The following is a 22,083-nucleotide window of genomic DNA, read 5'->3' on the forward strand; positions in this document are numbered from 1 at the left end:
CTCCCACTCGGCCATTTAAAAACCAGCGCTGATGTTTTGGGGTAAAAGGCAGACGCTACAAAACTAAAAGGATGAAAACAAAAAAAAAAAAAAGTAGAGCGTCTGTAGGATGCCGGGGGAAGTGTGAGTTCTCATGGCTGTGTGCGCAGAACACATTAAAGAGAGAAGAGAAGCCCGGTCTAGCCGATCCCACAAAGCTGCCACTGGCATCTCTCCAGTTTTGTGAGAGGACTTGTGTAATTTCACAAGAGCCTGTTTCCTCATACTTGACTACTGCTAAAATACAACATGGCTGGAAGTTCACAAAAATGCGCTGATGGGGGAAAAAAAAAAAATCTGTATAAAGAATCTTGTGAATGTGAGCTTGTTGAGGGAGATGCAAACATGTGACTCTCCCCTGCCTCCCGCGCCAACGCAAGCGCTCATATGCATGCATTTAATAATATTAGAACAAAAAAAAGAGTGTGTTGTTTTGGAATGTGGGCCACACATACATAGTAAGAAAACAGCTGAGCTGAGAATGTGAACCTTGCATTAAATATTAAGTGTCATTTGTTGTTGCTCACAAAGAGAAAACACCAACATCCACTTGCAGGAAAAACACCAGAATCCTCTTCTTCCATATGTAATTGTGCTTTTTTTATGCTCCAGAGGGGTTTAAGGAGAAAACAACAACAAAAATCAATGTGATGCAAACAATACAAGCTTGTTTTGAAGCAAAACCAAGAAAGAAATCTAAATCATCTTTTTTGCAGCAGCATCCGCGGCTGTACATCTACAGCTGAACGGATGATCTTGGAAAAAAAGGCCAGAAAATCATGCATATGTCGCACTTTATTTTCAAAGAAATTATGATCTTTTCCTAAACCTGACTATGTTGTTTTTTTGCCTCAACCAAACAAAAAAGAGTCAGAGTTGCCATAAGGCTGGAGTCAACTGTAGTCATCGCCTCTTCCCACTGTGACGGTATACTGTAGAAGCTAGGAAAATGGCAACAACACGGGTACGACTGGGGAAAAACACAGCTGCTACCAATGTAAGATGGCGTCTCGGGTTTAACTAACCAGGCAGATTTAATGAGAAAATAATAAACAACAACTCCTACCTTATGGCAACTCTGAAGGGACGTACTACTTTTTGGATCTCTTAAATCATGATGTTACGATGGTACAGGGCTCAGTGGTCAATGTCTGTACGCCCAACCCTTCAGGACACAGTGCTGCGCTTCACTTATTCAACCACAACAATCTACTCTTCATTTAAAATATATGGCGTTTTTGCCCAGTTGCAGTAGTGGTTTTGAAGCAACTTTAATCCCAACATGACCAACAAACCAAGCTCTAACTTGACTTCCTTTTTTTTTTTTTTTTTCCTGGCAGTTAACAGTAGACAGCTGCAGCCCGGGGCAAAGACATGTAACAAGGCCCTCAGACCACGCATACATTGTTCATGCTTCACACCACGGGGTCACCAGGAAGCCCCATGTGGTCAGGGGCCTACATAGTTATTGATGCACATAAATGCAAATGAATCGTGGCAGGGCAGTCCAGGCTGGAGCAGACCCCAACAACAGGCTTTATATAGACGAGTACATGGAGGAGACAGAGCCTGCTTTTGGATCATTAGAGATGTTTCAATAAGGGGATAAGAATAAACAGAGATGGTAATAAAAATAATACATTGCAGGTTTCCAGTTGCAATTTTCTAAGCAGATTAATGGTTTGATAGTAAAATGTTGTGCTTTGTGCGATAGTTTTACGCGAATGCTTAATCTTATTACAGTTCCTTTCACGGGAATTACTGATGCTTTTAATCAGTTCATATTAGATGTGTGAAAACAAGAAGCGATACATTGCCACAAGCTCTAATACTGCTTTATTTCATGGGCAATGAAAACAGGAAGTGGATCGGACTCTTTAATATTTTCTCTACTGGCCCGTTCAGCCCAGTGAGTCCATTTTCTGTAATAAGTATCTGACTCAAAGAGGCTAATTGACCTCAGTTTTCTATAGATAGTCTTGGCAGCGATCTTCTGAAAAAATGATTGCTCCACATTTTTAGTTTACACTTCCTAGGTGAAGATATTCATGAAGGCCATATTGCCGGGGCTCCAGCCTGGTGACTCACAGTCGCTCACTGTGCTGTACACTGCTGGACAAAACTGCAAGTTTGCAAACTTTCCCCGGAATAAAACAAAAAACTTCTGATGAAAGCCGGGACAAGAGGACAAAGTCACTACGTATCAGCGGGTTCATTTTCACAGAAAACTCAACTTTTAATCAATGGAACAGTGCGGCAGGCAAAGTTCAAATGTCTCCCTCTTATGGGAGGTCCCTTCAAACTTTGGAGCCCCCGCATCGGACCGAACCCTGGCTGCAGTCCGAGCTGCAGGGACGACAGCCAAGATCGCAGAGCTCAAATCTCTCAGCTTTGGCTCGCTGATGTAGACAGGCACAAAAACTCCTAAAGCTTTGATGTACACCTGTGAATGATGTACTTCAGGCTCTATTTCATTTTTAACAACTGAAACATCCTGTGCTCTTTGTATGATGGAAGCTGCGCAGCCTCATCGCTTTGAACATCGTCCACATTAAAGATTTACGCCATACGATGCATCGTTTCCATCAAGGAGCTTTTACACGGAACGGCAACTAATGTGGAAAAGTATGCTTTGAACTCCGTATGTGTCCTGTAACATACTTCCACTTTAATCTTAGACCTTCACTGCTTGTTATACGATCTGAAGAAGATGTTGGATGCAAGATTATGGATGAAATTGTGTAAAATGATTGCATCATCAACGGTGTTAGCATATATTTCTCATTATCAAAAGTGCTCGTGCTTGGACGTCAGGCATCGATGTCTCCTCGGTCCAGCCAGAGTCATTTACACTGTATATCTTTGTGATCAGATCCCATCAACTGGCTGGGAATACTGAAAAATCCTTAAATAGCAAGAATAATGAAAAGTGAAAGAGCTACCGTTTTTTAATTAAAAGCACTGTGACACTTGCACGAGGAACTAGGCACACGCATTTAGCTGTGCAAATCAGATTAGACAGAAAAGGATACAGTTAGTCAAGCTTGAACCTCTAAAAACAGGGTGCAGCGCCCAACATCCACTCACACTTTTCCTCATGTATATATCCACTTCCTCTGATGTCGGATTTCTACGCCGGTCAAGACGGATTATGCGTTTTAATCACGCTCGCATCTCAGAAGTCTGTCTGGGAAAATTAATTGAAATTTCGACCTCTGTTATGCCGTGATTAATGTAATCATAATATAACACATTTTTTACATTACATGCCATATTGAGGGGTTGAGTCACGCACAGTTCCAGAAATAAGCTTACTGATTACTGTTACTAAAATGCTTAATTAATGTTAGAGGGTTTATTATTCATTCATGGGAAAAACTTGTAGCTCCCACATAAAAAAGACCAGCTGCTTAACTTAAATTCATTTATAATATTTTTTCACAATTAAAGGTCCAGTGTGTAGGATTTAGGGGAAATCTAGTGGTGAGGTTGAAATTTGTGACTAAACAAATAACTTTTGTTCGACCCACTCACCAGAATCAATGTTGGCAACTTGTGTTGCTTTTATATAGCAACTTTAAATTTATTTTAATTTAATGCTGTGCTTATGTTCTGGTTAGGTTTAGGCACATAAACCATTTGGTATAGGTTAGGAAAACATCATGTTTTGGCTTAAAATGCCTGTTTTGGTTGCACAATAGCGGCTGGAGATGTCCAAAAATATCCTGTTGTTGTCCCCAAAAACTGGATGGAAATTGTCCCAATCCCATCCTTAAAATATCCACTGGTGTCGGGCTTGCAAATGTTAAAACGCTAACGGTCCCTTGTCAAAAATATCCAGTGGTTTCCCATCTAGAAATGTTGAAACACAGTCTTGAACTGTGGTCACTGGCTTGACAGCTTTCTCGCTACAACAATCCCCCCCACCTCCTGATATGGAAGTCATGTGAAGATAGCATGTGTTGTCAACATGTAATTGTGGTAGCTTACAACATGTACGAATGTGAACGTGATAGTGGTTTGCTGAAATGTTAACCGCCGATATAAAATTCTGGGGAGTTGGCTGTTCTCCCCTCAGGAGGGGAACGAAAAACGAAGACAACTAATGAGAGCATATCCCCTAAACCTCCCTAAATCCTCCACACTGGACCTTCAAACTAATAATCATAGTTCTTTTCATAAGTTGTAAAAACCCGGAGAACAACTTAATCATCGTGTTAGAAGAGGCATAACGTGTGGGAGAACAGATGTATCTTTTTGAAAACTTCCCTGGAGGAGGGACTGGAGGCACAACACAGAGGAACGGACAGAGGGACTGTGCCTGCGGCGGAGAGGAGTGAAGTCTGAGCAGGCACACCCGCAGGGCTAATAGGCACTCTGGTCCTCGAGGGAGGCCCTGTCCTCGAATAAAACATACAGTATATGCTGTAGTAATATTCACTGCCTGGGCTTATTCATCGGGTATTCCACCGAGCACTCTAAGGGGTGTTGAAGGGCCCGAGTGGTGTTAGACTTCAGTCTGTGGAACATCTCTTACTTATACAGTATTTCCTTTAAACACCTCTCATTCTCCCTGGAGTTCACCTGATCTACATCTCTGCACTGTAACTTACTGTGTGAGGATGTTCCTCTCTCTGAAACCATCAGTCTAATCCCATAGTGAGGCCTCTCTGGAGAATAGGGGTTCCCGGATCACAGGGTTCCTCCCCTTTCTGCATGAAATCAGTGACAGTGTGTTCAAGTCCTTCATGTTTACGTGCACCTCATATTCTCCCCCTGCTCCATGCAATGTCACTGTTTTTTATTAGGTGATGAAAATCCTCTGCAGCTGGTGCAAGCGAGCAGATGCATTATATTACGAGGCGAGCACTCTGCTCCACCCTTCGTTCACAGGTTATTTCCTGCCCTGACACCACGAGGCTTTGGTATTCATCTGATCTCTGAGCAGTGCTTTGACCGACGGAGAGTCACCTCTGTCATTTATGGTTCTTCATGTAGTTACTGAAATGAACAACTTCAGACTCCAGCAATAAAGTTGAAAAAGGCAGTGAATTTAGAGTTAAAGAGGTCAGATCTTCATTCTCCTACATTATAACAGGATGACCGGAGCGCTCATTAAGTCACACACTTACATGGTAGAACGTGAATTGCTTTTCCTATTGCACGACGCAATCAATCACCCTCTTGGTTCAGCAGCAATGTTCCAGTCAAATGTTCAACGGGCAAAACGCAGGGAGGCGAGGAGCTGTAATGACTTCTTACACTCCACTACCTATATATGTACAGTATGCATATAGGTGGAGCCTATATGTATCCAACTGTATGGAGGGAGCAAACTATATAATTTAGACATGCATTAGCAAAGCTCCACAGACACACAAAGCCTCACAGACACCAGCGACAAGGTGCTCCTAGGATCCGTCTTATAATTTTTATGATCTTATCGAGCCTTGTGATTGTTATCGGCAGGTCACAACAGGTGTTTCTTCCTGTTCCTTGCAGCTTTTATTTGGAATTCGCCAGCGCTTTTGGCAGCAGGCGGTCATTGTGAAGATCCTTGGCACCTGTATTTTACCTAAAGTGGTTTGGCAGAATCTAAATTCAGACGGGTTATGGAGAGCACACATTTGTTTCTATGCCGACAACAGACGTCATCCGACAATGCCGCACATCCCCTCGAGGTAGAAACAAGCGATCTATTGTGCTCCTCAAAACTACCAGCCTCCATTGACAAAAACACTGATTTTATCTCAAAGATCATCGTTAAATAAAACCTCCTTCAACCTCAATAGACACAAAATGAAACTATTTTCACTTGTTCGACAATCACCTGTTCTCCAAAACATCCAGTAACTAGGATATGTTTTAGGTACAGCTAAGGACTGATGGCTTTAATTGAGTGTGAATGCCTTCAGCTGAACACTCGCTGTCACAGTGCTGTGTGGGAGGTCGCTCTCCTCTCCTGCAGAGGACGCACAGTAAAGCTGAGCGAGTACTGTAAGTACAGATAATGTACTTTTCACGAGTCCAATATCATCTGATTGAAATATGTCAGCATCTCTGCTTGTGATAAAGGAAAGGAAGGATGCATAAAACAATAAAGTTGCACCTCTGCCACTATTTAGTTGCTGCAAATTACAGAGTAAAAGATGGTTGATGATCATCGTTTGGTTCCACCAGTCCCTGCTTCAGTTTTTCATTTACTGTGTTTTGTGACATCGATTTAGACGTGAGCTGCTCTTGGTTTGGTGATAGAGTTCCCTCTGGATGTGGTCAATGCATCCTGACATTTCGACCACACAGGGAGGTCAGAGGTCAGACTCCAGAGGCGCAACAGGCATGAAACACTCATTTTAAAGACCCTGTGTTGAGATGGCAGGACTTTAAATTGCTAACATCTAAACATTTCTTTTTTCTCAGATTGTCAGATTGCTTTATTGTACTAGTACATTGCCTTACATTATAAAATGGGGGACAAGTCTATTGTAGAAAAGATGCCATCTGTGTCTTTGCAGAATATGGCTGTTAAAATCTTTAAAACTTAACTCAGGACACTTTAACCAGCGAGCAACTCTATGAGCCATGATGGCAGAAAACATGACACAAGTGTGAATATGCAATGACCCAGTGTGTGGTAAAACCCCTTGAATATTCAGCAAAAGCTTTTACAGGCTCAGTCAGGGTGACTAGCCAATTCCCTCTTCCTGTGACACGTGATCCATGAACACCAAGTGACATAAATCCAGTTCTTAGAAACAACCTGGGGATAAATAAAAGAATATTTTATTTAGCAAGGTATCGCCACCACCTTGATGTTGAAGCCCTGCACATAGGAACTAAAATATGGGTGATATGAGAATTGTGTGTGTGTGTGCATGTGTGTGAAATGGGAATTATTCTTGCCCAAAGGAAAGGACAGAGTCTGCCCTCACATACAAAACGCTTATTGTCCCGAGGGGTTCGATTGTTGCGGCTTCACCGGTGGAGGGACGATCTACTTCCTGTTTTTGAACAGACAAATGTGCTCATTTTCAATGCTTATATTCTTTCAGTCACATCAGGCCCTCACTGTGCGTTTTATTCAGCGTGCATACTGTGGCCTCGCTCAGATTCCAAGTGGTCTTACTAAAGAAGTGGTAAAGCATAATTGGCACATAGGCCTTACACATAATCTCCATATTTATTTGAGGAATAACACCTCACAGGCCTGACAATCTGGCACCCCAGATCCCTTCTCTCTCTGTGCTCTGGTCTCACAGTGGGTGATCACCAGGCTGAGCTGATTCGGCCTGAAAGGCAGCGCTGTCTAATGAGCAACGGAGGGCGTGAGTGTGGAGACAACAGGTGGGGCGTCAGATTAATGCTCTGCAGCTGGGGATGGACCACTTTTCTCGCCAGCTGTCGACCCGGATAATAATCATTAAAAAAGTATGTTTGCAAAAGTGTTCATGCTACCAGGGTACTTGGCCACGAAATAATCAGTTCTTTGGAGAAAAAAAGTTGCATGTTATCCGTCTGGCTGTTGTTGAGAGACATCAGTTTTCAGTGTGGCAGCTATCCAGGCAAATATTGATATGTTTCTGAGTCGCTGCTGCAAGCAGCAAGAACGCTGCCAAGAAAGGTCTTGCATCGGATCTGAATCATGCTCCATAGTATTTGGTAACAGCACTCTCAAACTTGGCACAATGCAACACTGACTTCATTGCACTGGGCACACCAAATATAGGGATTTTTTATTTATTATTTTCCAGCTGATAGGACTCGGTTCAGTTATTGCTTTGAAAGTCCGATGTTCTGCCTCGCTTTGCTGCTCCTCAACAAATCTTCTCTGTAAAGGACACTTTTTTCTAAACAACTGCATCGTTTAATCAGTCACAAAGATAGAAACACAAGTGACTCAGTGGGATTCTTTACAAACACCATGAGTCTTAATTAATTTATCACATTGGCCGTTTTAAGCTCCCTTATGCAAGTAATTGTGCAGAGCACCTTCACGAAGGCCCTTTCAAGACTTAATTTAAATGACTGTTTAGAAATCAGGCTCTTTGAATAATTTGCATCATATTAAAGCCTCGGATAGTGTCAATGAACACTAAGTCAAGTATGCAGCGACGCTCTCCAATGTGAGTGTTATGGTACACTGTGGCCTGCTAATGGTGTGAATACTGGCACATTTTTATAAGTAGATGCTCGTATGTTGGCTCCAAGTTTGGAAGCAGTTTCTATGGCAACAATGTCCTATCTTCACTTTCTCACTGACAATCTGTAGATTTAGCTAGTACTACTGATGAAAAATGAAGACGAGCCTGCGGGCAGCCGTTGCACGGACACTTTGAAACATGTTGCTTAGGTAAGCAAAGCCGCTTGATCGCCAAAACTTAAAAGCTCTACACAATCTTGACAGAAGCCTTTAAAGGCTTTTAAGTTGAGATGCATTCACGGTTGTGCCAGCTTGCACACTCATCAACTGAAGTCAATCGCTATCAAAAGATGTTTTACTTGATTATTTCCTCACAAAACTGACCTTTGATCCCCACAGTACAACAAACAAGGTCGTCCGCAGGTTGGAAAGGCTAGACATATGACTGACTAAATTATTGATGAGTCAGTCCCCCTATTATTTACAACCTGCCCTTCTCGGCTGGTCTTTAAAGCAGCCATCTTCTCACTGAACAATGCTTGACTTTCTGAATCCGTACTCTGTGATATTGTAAGCCATTAGCCTTGACTCAAATCTCCCTCGAGTCGCGATTGTCCTACAGTAACAGAACCCTTAAAAAGTGCTGAAAATGAAGAGAAGTGGGGAATTTAAGCTTTGTCTGACTGCCATCTTCCTGGCAGCAAAGATAACAGAACTTCAATAGTAAAACAGATGCTGGGATTGTTGTGAGATAAAAGCCTTCTGTTACAACAGCTGCACACTGAGTCAAGAGGCTGTTACTGCAGGAAGTGGAAATGATCACCCACAATCACTTGTGTGGCATTATTCCTCACTGTGAATCAGAATCAAGTCTCCATGCCACACTGAATCTCTGATAGGTATGGGGGAAATGAAAGTTGTTCGAAACTAGAAATACCACACTGTGAAAATACTCCATTAAAAGTGAAAGGCAAGAGAAAAATGTTCCATAAAGTCTGTAAAGTAAAACTACATAATGCCAAGAAATTATTCTTGTGGGCAATGGAGCACATGTTAATTCCTTCATATGCTTTTGGGTTTAGTTTAGGTTTTTTTCCCCTTGGTTTATTAGTTAATCTTAAGTATAATTTAAGAATTTATCATTTAACATTTAATTTGTGAAGGAACTAGTGATTATGCTGTCAACACATGAAATACTTTATACCTCTACTCAAAGTACTTTTCAATAATACAAATGTACTTTGAAAACCTGGTGAATTTCAACATGGACTGGGGTTTCCAGCTGTTAGTTCCTGTGTTATATTGTAGGTTTCATCCTCATGTGTCGCACTCAGTTTTACACTTCCTGTCTTTGTGTGTTTTCTTCCTTTTTTGATTCCCTTTATGTGTTTCACCGAGTCTGCTTTTTTTTTTGTTTTGTTTTTTGCCCTTCCTTTATTCCTGTCTTTGCTTATTATGTGTCTTCAGCGTTCTTTATTTGTTCCCTGGGTTATGTTTTGCATTTCTCTTTAGTTTTTCAGGATTTGCCCCTACCTACTTTTTGCCATTATTGTTGCCTAACTTTAAGTTTTGGACTGTTTGGGTGTCTCGCATTTTTGGTCCTCTTTTGTGAAATCTAATACTTTCGGTGTACACTTAAATAAAGTCATTGCTTTATTTTATTACATTTTTTTTTAGGTATTTGTCCTGATAACCTAAAATGATCAGCTGTCTGATAAGATAGCTGACTGAGTGAATGTTCTGCCATTTCTGTTTCTGTATTCCCAATTTGAACGCTTTCTGTCTAATGGGCACAACGGATAACCTAAAATTAAACACATCAAACGATGATGTACTTTTTTTTTTTTTTTTTTTAAAGAAGAAGGGATATAAACACAAAACAATTTACAAATTCAATTTCATCTGTTCTCTATGTGCAGCATGTTTTCATGTTCAGCGTTTTTTTTTTCTTATTCCTGCTTCCTTCTCATGTTGCCTTCTAAGAAAAGTGGTAATAATATAAATCCAAACAATGTTAATAATGTTAGAAGTCATTAAATTCAGTCACAGACCTCCCTGCATTTCTATGATCCAACGAACTGTCAGATATTGACCTTGTTACGTAGGTAGGCTGGATATCTGTAGGGGCTGCCCATCAGCCATCAACCCCTCCCGAGCACTGCAGTTTGTCCCCTACATGGCTTCTGTACAGTTGGCTCAACGGGAAGCAATCGGCTTGATCAAATCATCGGTCAGACGTTTGTACGACAATATGGTTGTCTGTGGTGTGAAGGAAGATTAAGGGACGACCTTCACACAGCATCAAAGTGTAGATGAGTCCCTGATCATCTGATTGCTCTGTGTCTTGTTGGCTTTCACTTCAGATGATTGTGCACTTAAAGAAATGTTTGTTCAGTCCGTGTCAGAGGGGCAATTGGGTGCACGGAGCAAAAAACATCCCCACAATCAATCGCCTGAGTTAAAAACGTGGAGACAATATCAGAGAGACCTCTAATAGCAGAGCTGAAAAGAACAATTCTTTTTCTATTCTACAGTTTTTAAAGGTATTTCCCGCAGTCAATTTAATTTTTTCATTTCACTGCAGAGCGTTTTCAAGTAATTTGATCACATTATTACACTTCTATCTTTCCCATATCATAGTTCTTTTTGGAAACTACTCCATAGGCAAGGCCAAAGGAGGGCCGAGGGTTGTGTGCACACGTCCCTGCAACCTGTTTGGACACTACTGGTGTACTACTCCTACCAGAGAAAAACGGTGATAGGTAGTGGGTTTTTAGGATCAGAACTGTAGAGTGAAGATACATTCTCGTTGGAAAGTCAATCAAACAACCACGAAGAGATGCAAAGTGACCGCGAAGAGACGCAACTTCAAAGAAACTCAATACAACCAAAAAGAGGATTAAAACAGCCACAAAGGGAAGCAACACATCTACCAAGAGAATAAAAAACAAGCACAGCGAGATTTAAAACAACTTCAAAGAAAAGTTAAATGACTACAAAGTGATAAAGAACAACTACAAAATGTCTAAACACCTTGAAAATGATGCAGAAGCGGTTACCATGAGATGTGAAGCAATCACAATATGATGCAAAACATCTACAGAATGACTACAAACAATCATGATGACAGCAAAGTGGTGCACTGTGAGTTAAACAACAATATAAAGTGATACAAAACAACAATAAAATGCCAAAAACAATGTCAAAGACATGAACTAGTGTCCACGAAGAGACACAAAAAGACAAAAACCACCATAATAACAGCAAAGTGATGCTCAGTGACCCATTAAGAGATGCTGAATAACTTAAAAGACATGCAAGACAGCTACAAAGTGATAGAACACAACTGAAAAATGCCAGAAGACATCTACAAAACAATTCAAGGAAACATAAAACCACAATATGGTGTAAAACAAGAGATATAAAGTGACCCCAAGCAGACATTATAACAACAAAGTGATTCACAATGACCACAAAAAGATGCTGAACAACTATAGAGACACACAAAATGACCTAAAATGGACATAATGACAGCAACGTGAAACAAAACGGCTACAAAATTGTTACGAAGGCCTTTCAAACATTATCACAAACAGACCATACGGTTTATGGTTTACAGGCAGAACAGAAGGTAAAAGGCCCTCGTCCTGTCTCCTCTTTGCTGTCATGTTAGGCCTAAATTAAAATGAAATTTTACTTAAAGAAATGAGTTACTAACTGAATTAGAGATCTCCATAGTTGTTTTCTTTGCATCCAGAGTTGAATTAATGACTCTGGCAGGATGAGCTCAATCGATCTGCTGTGGTGCATGAATGAATAAAACTACCGGTAGGAATTAACGCTGAAAGGAATAAAGATGTATGTAAACTGAAAAGCTGATGGTGCTGCAACATTTAAAAGACATTTTTGCGCCCGATGTTTGCAGAGGTCAGTGAATAGGTTAATTTCCTCAGTGCATCATTCGGACATCAGCTGTTTACAAGCACCGACCGGAGTTGCTTAACATTCGCGGGGAGGAGAGCCACGTATTGATTATCACGATTCGACTTCTGGCACATTTTTTTGACCTCAAAGAATTTTCTCACCGTTTGATGAAAAAGCACTCGACTCCAGTGGTGGCAAGTGGGGAGCGGCTTTATTCACGGAGCATCTGTCATCTTAAAAAGGCTGTTGGTTTAAATTTCATAATTGGTAGGAAGCTGCCAACTGCCTCATCATGCCGCATTACCAATCAGGGATCTAATCAGCGACATCTTCGTGCACTATTTGTAATGGCACCAAAATCTAATGTGATTATCCAAACAAAAGACATGCAGCTCACAGCACTTCTTTGATTTGATGGACGGACAGTTCACAATCTTGGATATGTTTTTTTTCTTGCTTGGTAGACTTTGAGTGCCTTGGACATTGCAGACTTACTCTTTGGATTTTTAAATTTCCCCAAGGAACCAATTAACGTGATTGGTGTCCTGCCTTTTTCAGTGAGAGACAGAGTGTGCGTGCGTTTGTATTATATAGAGAGGATATGTTGTGTGTGCGTGGAAGTATCGGTGCTCATTTGTGTATCTTAGAGATGGAGCACCAGGACTTCCTTAGAGTAGCTGTCACTTTGTATGATCCTTAAACTCTAAAATGTATATGTATATATATATATATATATATATATATATATATATATATATATATATATATATATATATATATATATATATATATATATATATATATATATATATATATATATATATATATATATATATATATATATATATATATATATATATATATATATATATATATATATATATATATATATCTGTCATTTATACTATAACTACGTCACCCCTGGCACGTTGTAGACTTTGTTCATTCACACCTGACGGCACATTCACACCGCATCTGTTAAATTTCAATTCATGAAAAGACACGCCACCTCTTATCTTTAGCAGGTGAGATCAAATGAGCCGCATAAAACTGTGTCGAGACAGGAGCTGCAATGATCAACTGATTACTTGTCGACTGCTTATTAGTTGAGTAATTTTTCTAAATAAGTCAATGTTCTCTGATTCCAGCTTCTTAAACGTGAAGAGTTTCTGTTTGCTTTTCTTTTCTTCTCTTTTCTATGACCGTAAAGTGAATGTGTTTGTGGCAAAACAAGCCATGTCAGGATGAAAAGTAGAAATAAAACTAAAAACCTGTCAAAGGGAATGGGTTAAAGACCATAAAATCATTGCATTCAATTACACGAAACAAGAAAAATACTACTTAACTTTATATTTTACTATAATCACATGTAGAAAAGCAACAATTTGACTGTTAATATTTGGTAAATCCAGAGGAAAACACTGTAATTACCATAAAATCAGCTGTATTTTAACATGTTTCTCTTTGGGAAACCCCAATTCAACGTATTTCACTATTTTCTGACTTTTTACAGACCAAACAACTAGTCAGTTAATCAAAAATTAAGAAAAGAAAAAAGTGTCCACCGTAATTGAGACGGCAATAAACAATATGTGGGCTCCTTATCTTCGTGGCATTCCTTTCTTTTATAATTAATGGAGAGCAGATGCTGTCTGGACTGCACAGACCATGAGACTGACTCTCACATGCAATTATTCATTTATCATCTCTGTGTTTGCCTGAAGGTAAAAACCTCCGAGCACACCGGCCAGATCTCACACACTTCTCCTGCGTGATTTGGACCCAAGGAAATTAATAATAGACATAATCACAACCCACATAAGTGCCTTCATTATAGCTAAATATGGCCTTTATAACAGCTTGTACTTTCTGATTGACACCATACAATATGTGACTCTGTATAGGAAGCTGATGTTTGGGACAGGCAGTAATTTAAAGCCAAAACTTGCAAGAAAGGCCTACATGGAAAATGGTGAAGTTATGGACTTCACATGAGTCAGAGGTTTAAAATTATAAGGGGGGGTTAAAGAATACAAATATTATATTCAAATATGCACAGATGGTGTGCTCCGGATGAATACAAAATCCATCAAAGACATTTTACTTATACTTGCTCCCTGGTTCTCACGGCCTGCTCTGGTTATAAAGACAAATTTTGTCTTCTGAAGAAGACTGTGCACTGTGACCCATCGCATTTCTGACTTGTATTTTTCCACTCTTTTTCCACTTTAGAACACCCTATTCCACTTCTACTATTTCCTCTTGAAATATTACACTGGAGGGAAATGCCACTTCAAAAATACATCAAAAAGAATGAATACAGGCTCTTCTCGCGTGTGATAAGTATAAAATCTGCCAATAGAATGAGACAAAATTCAGAGATAAGGAGTGTCCAAAATCACTCACTACCCACTGCATACTGGACTGTATGGTGAGTTAGATGTTTTGTGTTGCTGTTCAAATGTTTTAGTGGTAATTATTATGCCCTATGTACTTGACTCAAAGTATTATATACCTTCTAACATTATGCTGGAGAGAAAAAAGTGACCTGGGCAATGTGCAAAAGTGTTTTTTCTTCATTTGACCAATGAGCTCATTATACCCAACACTGTTCGGTGCTTGTGTCTGACATTAAGTGTAATGACAAGTTTCTACCAGAAGTTGGATTAAATACTCCGTAAGATTAGGAGTTTTTACACCCCTTTTTTTAGGGTGGGGTTCCCACAAGCACCATTTTAGGTACATGATTTAGATATAATGATATTCTTTGGCAGCTAAACTTATATGAGGAGGAGTATAGATACAGATGATGAAGCAGACGTGACATCCAGTACACTCCACACCCACTCTTTGTATAAATTTGAGCACAGATCTTTGTGTTACATAAACTGATGTAGCTACAGATATTGGCATTAAAGGTGTAATATGTAAAAATGGACACTACTAACCGCTAATTGCTGTGAGCTATAGCTGCTGTTAGCTACCTAGCTCAGTTAGCGGTCCGGGCTGGGAGCTCGTGGTGGTGTTAGAAGAAAGGACGGGTGGGGCTGGCATGTTAGAGGGTTAACTTCAGTCGATATCACTTCAACACAATACATAGATGTCTTTGACATAACATCTGAACATACTTTTACACATTCTGCCTTTAACTTTGTTTTTACATTGCCCATGAAGGAATCGGATTTCAGACGTAAGTGTAACTGCTCAGCTTTGCATATTAACCCCCTGTTGAGCTGTTTGGTCAAGAAGAAACAGGATTGCTTTAGGATTTAAAATAAACTGGCACCAGCAATTGATTATTAACAACATCCCATACCATGATCTTTATCTGCTGAGTTTTGTCTTCGACATGCAAGTACTGTAGCGTGCATATCACTGTGATTTGACTGGCTTGCATCGTCTTTTGGAACTGATAGAACTAATACTTAGAGTTCAGTTTCATGAAAATAAAACAGATAAGAAGAGGAGTTATTTTGGTGTGTGTTTATGTCCAGTGGATTGGTTTGCAGTGCACAATGCACAGAGGAAATATGTTGCCTCGCAGAGCTCCAGCAGCCCTGCATATTGTGAACCAGCTCCGTGTTTGTGAGCAGCGTATCTACAAACTCCACTTGAGTCTTATTGTTGAAACTCCCTCCGACTGCCCCCCTCCTATTGGCTTATAATGAAAAGGACCGACAGACTGTAAGGCACGCCATATTCATCATCATATGCATAATCTGATGCTACAAAAAGAAAGAATTTAGGCCATTAGGGACGTCACACAAAAGTGATCTCTGACAGAACCGTTATGTATCGCCTTAATGGGCTCTCGTGTGCGGGATGTTCATCACGCCGGGCAGGTGCCCGCAGATACACTGCCATGGTGTTTTTGCATCCCAGCATCTAATTACTCTGCCGGGAAGATGGCAAGGAAGAGACAGAGATGTTCAATATGCCTCACTCAGTGACATTTCATGACGCTTGTTTACTGAAGGGTTTCATCCATCACAAGGCAGCCGGCAGGTGGCTGGGGAAACTACACAGTCAAATCTCTGGCACTCTCGGATGGATTAATTTTTGTGCACTCCTAAATTAATTATGAGTGATTCACACCCTCGAGTGAATCCCAACATCTCCGGCTTGATCCCCACAATCTGCCAATAGTACAGTGGCTCATTCCAACTAGACTGTCTCCAGCCCTCTCCTCCTGTACATATGTACATACTCTGCTGGTTTAATCAGTTGTTATATGTAAAAATCACCATAAACGGCACTCACCTCATCTTCTCCTGAAATGTAATCAGCACGTGAAGAAGCTAGTAAGTAGGAGAAATCAGACAACCCAGCGATAATGGTTACACCTGCCATGTTTTTTTTCTTTTTCTTTTTTTTTTCCCTACTTTGAAACGCGCCTGGAATCCAAAGGGCCATCGCTGCCACTTTCAATAAACTCGGCTAAGTAAACTCAAATACATTCTTTCCTGAGCTGAGGCCACAGCTCTGCGAGCACAATGTGCAGTTAATGACACACGAGTTGCTGATTCAAGGTGAAGTTTGCTAATGGTGTTTTGCATGCTTTCCAGGAGATCATCATCTCAGCAAAGGTGCGCCTTTGTTTTGCACCGGCTGAATAAAACGCACTCAAGGGCAGCTGCATTTAGGAGGCAGCAGTTTTGTGTATTTCCAGGCTTATCTGCTAGTCACAGCCTTTATTAGATATTGGAAATCCTCAACCCATTGCCCTGAATGTTAATTTACTGTCAATATCATTTCCTTTTCATGTCTGTTGTCCTGAGGCACAACCCTGACAGTGGCATTGATGGTCCTGTCCTTCACAACAAAGGACTCTTCACAAGTCCTGGCTGCCGGAAAACTGGATTTACAATGCTGAGGAATAAAGACTCAAAGCAAAGTACATTCAGCTATAATGCGTTAATTGTGATCTGTTTTTCAAAGCTTATATAATAATGATTGGCTGATGGGCCTGGCTCACTATTACATCATCAACACGAGACATCAACAAACCAGAGAAGTTCAACATTTTGTATTCAAGAAGCCAAAGCTGTTATTTATTAATTCGAGCTAGATGATATGCTGCATCAGAAGGACTGGTATATCTGTTTACAGCGCAGTCAAACAAACGTATGTTTATTTTAAGAAAGCTGTCCGTGAAAAATAATTGCAACTTCCTGTGAGTGCGTCACAATAAAAGCCACCTTGTGTTCTGGCAGGAGAGCACAGAGGCAGTGACTGAATTCAACTCTGATATGGCTTTAGGAGCGTGAAAAAAAGAAACACTGACTCTGGAGAGGGCCCTTTAAATAGTGTATGATTCCACTTGCCATTTCCGCCATTATATATGTCAAGCATCTTGAATACAGCCATTGCCTATTGGATCACAGGAATAAACTTGCAGAATCACAATCCCTACGGACGTCCAAACGAGACATGTTGGATGCCACAGAAAAGCTGAAAACTCACACATTTTGAGCACAGTTGCTATTTTTAGCTGCCACTGGAAGTCTACGAGGTCTTTGAGGGTTAATGACTGTGTGCCCCCTCGTGTGAACGTGTGTGCAGCGTAGGTTTGGGAAATGTTAATGAGACGAGCTCGGTTACATGGGGAAACATAAATCAAGGGGTATTCAGTTGGTTGCAGTCATAAACCTCACTGCTAAACGCCACTAAATCCTACACACTGAATCCCTCGGGAAGGCTATTTAACCCAAACAGTATATACTAATACATGAAGAGGTGATTACAGAATATACATTAATTAAATGGTAAAAAAGAACATTGCATTGTTAGTAGTAACAAACCATTGTTTTTATTTTTGATAAATCTGATGATTTTCCTATTGGGTTAGTCTATAGAACAGTGAAAAAATGTTAATCACAATTTTCAAGATCCTAAAATGCATCTTCAAATTGCTTCTCTTTTGTCCAATCAACAGTCGAAAAACGAGAAGACTCAAGAAAAGCAGCAAAACGTCAAATTAACGAAGCAGGAACCTGCAGATGTTTGACTTTTTTTGCTTAAAAAACGAGTGAAACTAAATTAATTCATTGTCAAAATAGATCTTCTTTTAATCGACTCATATTTGCAGCTCTTATAAGCCGGCTACTTTGTTTGGCCTCACCATTCTTCTCCAGTGAGCAAAAAAAAAAAAAAAAGAGCTCATTCTTCCTTTCATAAAACACCTGAGTGTCACATGAGACACTTGCGGCTGAGGTGGTGCAACAGCGCTTGTGGCCAACACACACTCTCACTGCACAGGAAGTTACTGTCTGAAATCTTTACGGGTGTGTGGAGCTGTGGAAGTGAAACACGGCGTGCTGTTGTACCATATGTTTCACAGCTCCGTCCACAAAAAAAAAAAAAAAAAAACGTCTGGTCCCCTTTTGATTACACTTTACACGTTGTTAACTGTACAGCCGGAGAACGCCAAGCCTCGTCGACTCTGACTTCAGTCTCACAATGCAAACATGTTATTTGCATTGCATGTGTGATGATGATGATGATGATGATGATTAGGTTGTTGTTTCCTGTGCTCAATCCTCAGCACACACACACACACATACGAAAAAAAGGCATCTTTAGTGGTTAATACTGACTACCAAGAGGATCAGCTCCACAGAAAAGATAAAAAGATGATTTTTTTTATCACTTGCTTAGAGATAAAAGGCAGTGACACACATTTAAGGTTTCTGTGGGCTTGAAACTGTCAGTGGGGATATTTCCGCCCCCCTCCCCCACACCGTGCAACATGACTTGCCCCTTAAAATCTTTCTCATTCGGAGGCATATATCAGACTAACTTGGCAACAAAGACTTTCAGGTGCTTCAGTTCAAGTCGTCCGCAGTATAGAGCCGTGGAAAGCTGTAATGTGCGCTGCCATTTCCATTTAGAAAGGTTGGACACATTTCCAAAACTGCCGTCCCCCCCCCGAGGATATCTGTCTCTCTCAAACAGCAATTTATCGAACAGGGCAGCCTCGTCTTTCCCACTCCTCACCGTCATGAGAAGCTGTAATTCTCTCTCAGTATCCTCTGCACGATCTCTCCCCCTCTCCCTCGCTCTACCTCTCTCTCTCTCTCTCTCTCTCTCTCTCTCTCTCTCTCTCTCTCTCTCTCTCTCTCTCTCTCTCTCTCTCTCTCCTCCACAAAGAAACCAAGCTAAGGCAACTTGCATACAAAATAGCTGACTCAATCATCCAGCTGCATAATCAAGATAAGGGAGACGGGGGGACAGGAAAAAAAAAAGGGGAAGATGTGAAGGCTGTGTGCGAGAGACGGCTTTAGCAACAGCAGCAAAACTATGATGTTTTTGGGACAGTCAAGTAAAAGTTGGAGGCTGAGCCGAGATCCTGTGTGTGAAACGACCAGGCTGACAATTAATACAATGGCAGCAGGTTCAGCGGCGTGAAACAGATTGTTTAAGCGGTACGTCTGAAAAGGCTTCGCTGGCTTTAAATGTCACCAGGACAGTAACACATTACTTAGCCAGAACAGAGATGATACAGCACTCCTCCCTCCTACGTCCATAGTGCAGCTGAGTGGAAAGCCAGAAAATTGTTCCTATCGGCTTCTCATTTCTTTCTCATGTCACCGCAGGTGTAGGTTATATTAAACCTGGCATTGTTTCAGCATTTCTGAACCCTTTTTTTCCTTTGCTTTTGACTGCAGATCCCCTCCAACTCCCACCAACACCACCACTAACACCACCGCCGCCTCCTCCTCCTCCTCCTCCTCCTCCTCCTCCTCCTCATTCCCTTTCTCTTTCTGTCAGAGAATTCAGAGTCTTCATTAGTGTGAAAGACTCCAGAGCTTTCTAACAAGCTTTGGAAACGAGGCTCATGCTGACTGGAATAAAAAAATAATAATAATACATTTAAAAAAGAAATAAAAAATCCATAGGAAACCTTTCAAATGGATCAGAACACCTATAGTGAGCTGTGTGTATAGTGTGCATTTCCCAAACAGATGGCACAGACGCAGCAAAATCCTCTGCTAATCTGAGTGAGACTGCACGGGGCTGTAAGTAGGCTACTGTGTAATGACAACATAATGGGTTCAGGCCATGGATGCACTAATCATTCATCATGTTTTTGTCATGAGTTCATGCGGCTTCTTGCCTGATATGGAGCCTTTCTGCATATTTATTATCCAATACACTCATCAGAAAACATAAACCTTCACAGGAGCATGTAGTTCTCAGTCAGATGTGAAGGTTTGTGTTCAGGTGTGAAAGTTGAGGCTCGCCCTGTTGGAGTGAAGCGGTCGGGGAGCTGTCCGCGGTGCTGGAGCGTCGTCTCCAGCGGGTGTTACCGGAGCTCCACAGTTACAAAGTAGCCTCGACTTTCACTGGAGCTGTATCAGGTGGAGGGTTTGTAGGAGGGAATGCACCACACGCAGACTGATTTAGAGACAAATAATAATAATAATAATAATAAACTTTAAAAAGAAACTTGAGCGATTTTGTTGTTGTTGTTGGTGCATGACGCACGGATCGCGGAAAATAAGTGACTCCGTTCACGAGCGGAGAGACGCCGCACGCAGAAACGCACCGATTTCGGCGCGATGGTGCACAAGTTCAGCTGCGCATTTTGCCAAGGTGTGCGTGCACTCCCAATCAGAAGAGTTTTTTTTTCTGCACGCAACAGCAGAACAATAATCACAAAGCGGTGCTCCTTACATCGTTAAAAAAGGTGTGCGACAGAATCCAGAGAAACACTGTGAGATGAAGCTTACCTGCTTGACGATCGCGGAGCGCGAGCCTCTTCTCTCCCCGGCACAAAGCTGGCGGCTTTACTGTATGTCACCACGAACACAAGACATGTTTAAAGACAACATGAGATCTTTCTGCTTGATGATGATACGGGAAAAAAAACAGGAATAACATAAAAAAGAAAAGGAGAGAGAATCCCAGTTTTCTGTTCTCGGTTTTTGAAGACGCACAAAGCGGCAGCTGACTGCGTCAAGGGAGAGTCTCAAAGATCCATTTAGCGGTGAGTGATTTAATTCGGGGCTGAGCTCCTCTCACCGCTCGCCTTTATGTATGCTGAGCAGACCCGGAGCCCTGCCTGGGCTCGTCTGTTACACCGAGAGCTGACACCGGCGTTCACGCACAGCCGGGGGAGGCGGTGAGGGAAGGTGGGCACGGAGGATTCAGTTGGAAAACTGCGGGGAATAAGTGCGAGAGGAGCGCATGTTGATCCTCCGGTCTAGCCGAGGCAAAGTTTAAATCTCCTAAGAAGATTGTTTGTCACCGCGAGGCTATAAATGGTGGCAGGTTCATCACGGATGGCGGGAGGGTTATCCGGCCGGAGTGGAAACGCATGATAGCCGGTGTATTATAAAAACTGAATAGGTTCAAGTTAACGAAGACAGCCGGAGTGTAAAGTATCAGCTACGTCACATGAGCTCTGGGGCTGGAGCAGCCTATCTGTGAGCAAACTTTTCCTCTCTCTCTCTCTCTCTCTCTCTCTCTCTCTCTCTCTCTCTCTCTCTCTCTCTCTCTCTCTGGGGGAGGACGGGCTGCACCACCGCGCTGGAAATGGTTTTGAATTGCTCAATTTCACAGTCTGGTTGGGGGTATGTTTAATTTGGTATTGCACGAAAGGAGATAACATTTTTCCCCACATGAAGGTCCATTGGTCCTCACCAGCAGGGGGCCTCTTGAAAATCAAAATAAGTGCTCATTATGTCCGTCTGACGCTGTTTGCTGACTGAGTCCTGCAGGACGTGTTTTGTGAAATTAAACATCACCTGGATGTTCTCTGGATGATACTCACGTTCATGTTGGCCTCCCTCTGAATTCATGCAGTGAAGTCAATTTTATTTTCATAGCCTGATATCGAAAATCATGAATGTGCTTTTAAAGATGCCTTATGGAAGAAGGTTATTACTTTTAAATAATAAAATGTATTATTATTTGATAAATAATGATAAATCAACTGAACATGGATAGCAGAGCTCCCAGTCCGACCTGCTAGCTGC

At 41.3% G+C, this 22,083-nt stretch overlaps 1 protein-coding gene across 1 annotated transcript in view; it reads right to left on the reverse strand.

The window, feature by feature from the left end:
• Positions 1–21,496, reverse strand: part of elfn1a (extracellular leucine-rich repeat and fibronectin type III domain containing 1a) — a 77,682-nt gene extending 56,186 nt beyond the window's left edge. The window contains exon 1 of the mRNA XM_037090206.1: positions 20,836–21,496. The gene's annotated coding sequence lies outside the window, so the exon portion shown is untranslated. The remainder of the gene's footprint in view (positions 1–20,835) is intronic.
• Positions 21,497–22,083: the final 587 nt, after the last annotated feature.

Source organism: Acanthopagrus latus, chromosome 23, assembly GCF_904848185.1.
Source record: "Acanthopagrus latus isolate v.2019 chromosome 23, fAcaLat1.1, whole genome shotgun sequence".
In the NCBI taxonomy this organism is placed as follows: Eukaryota; Metazoa; Chordata; class Actinopteri; order Spariformes; family Sparidae; genus Acanthopagrus; species Acanthopagrus latus.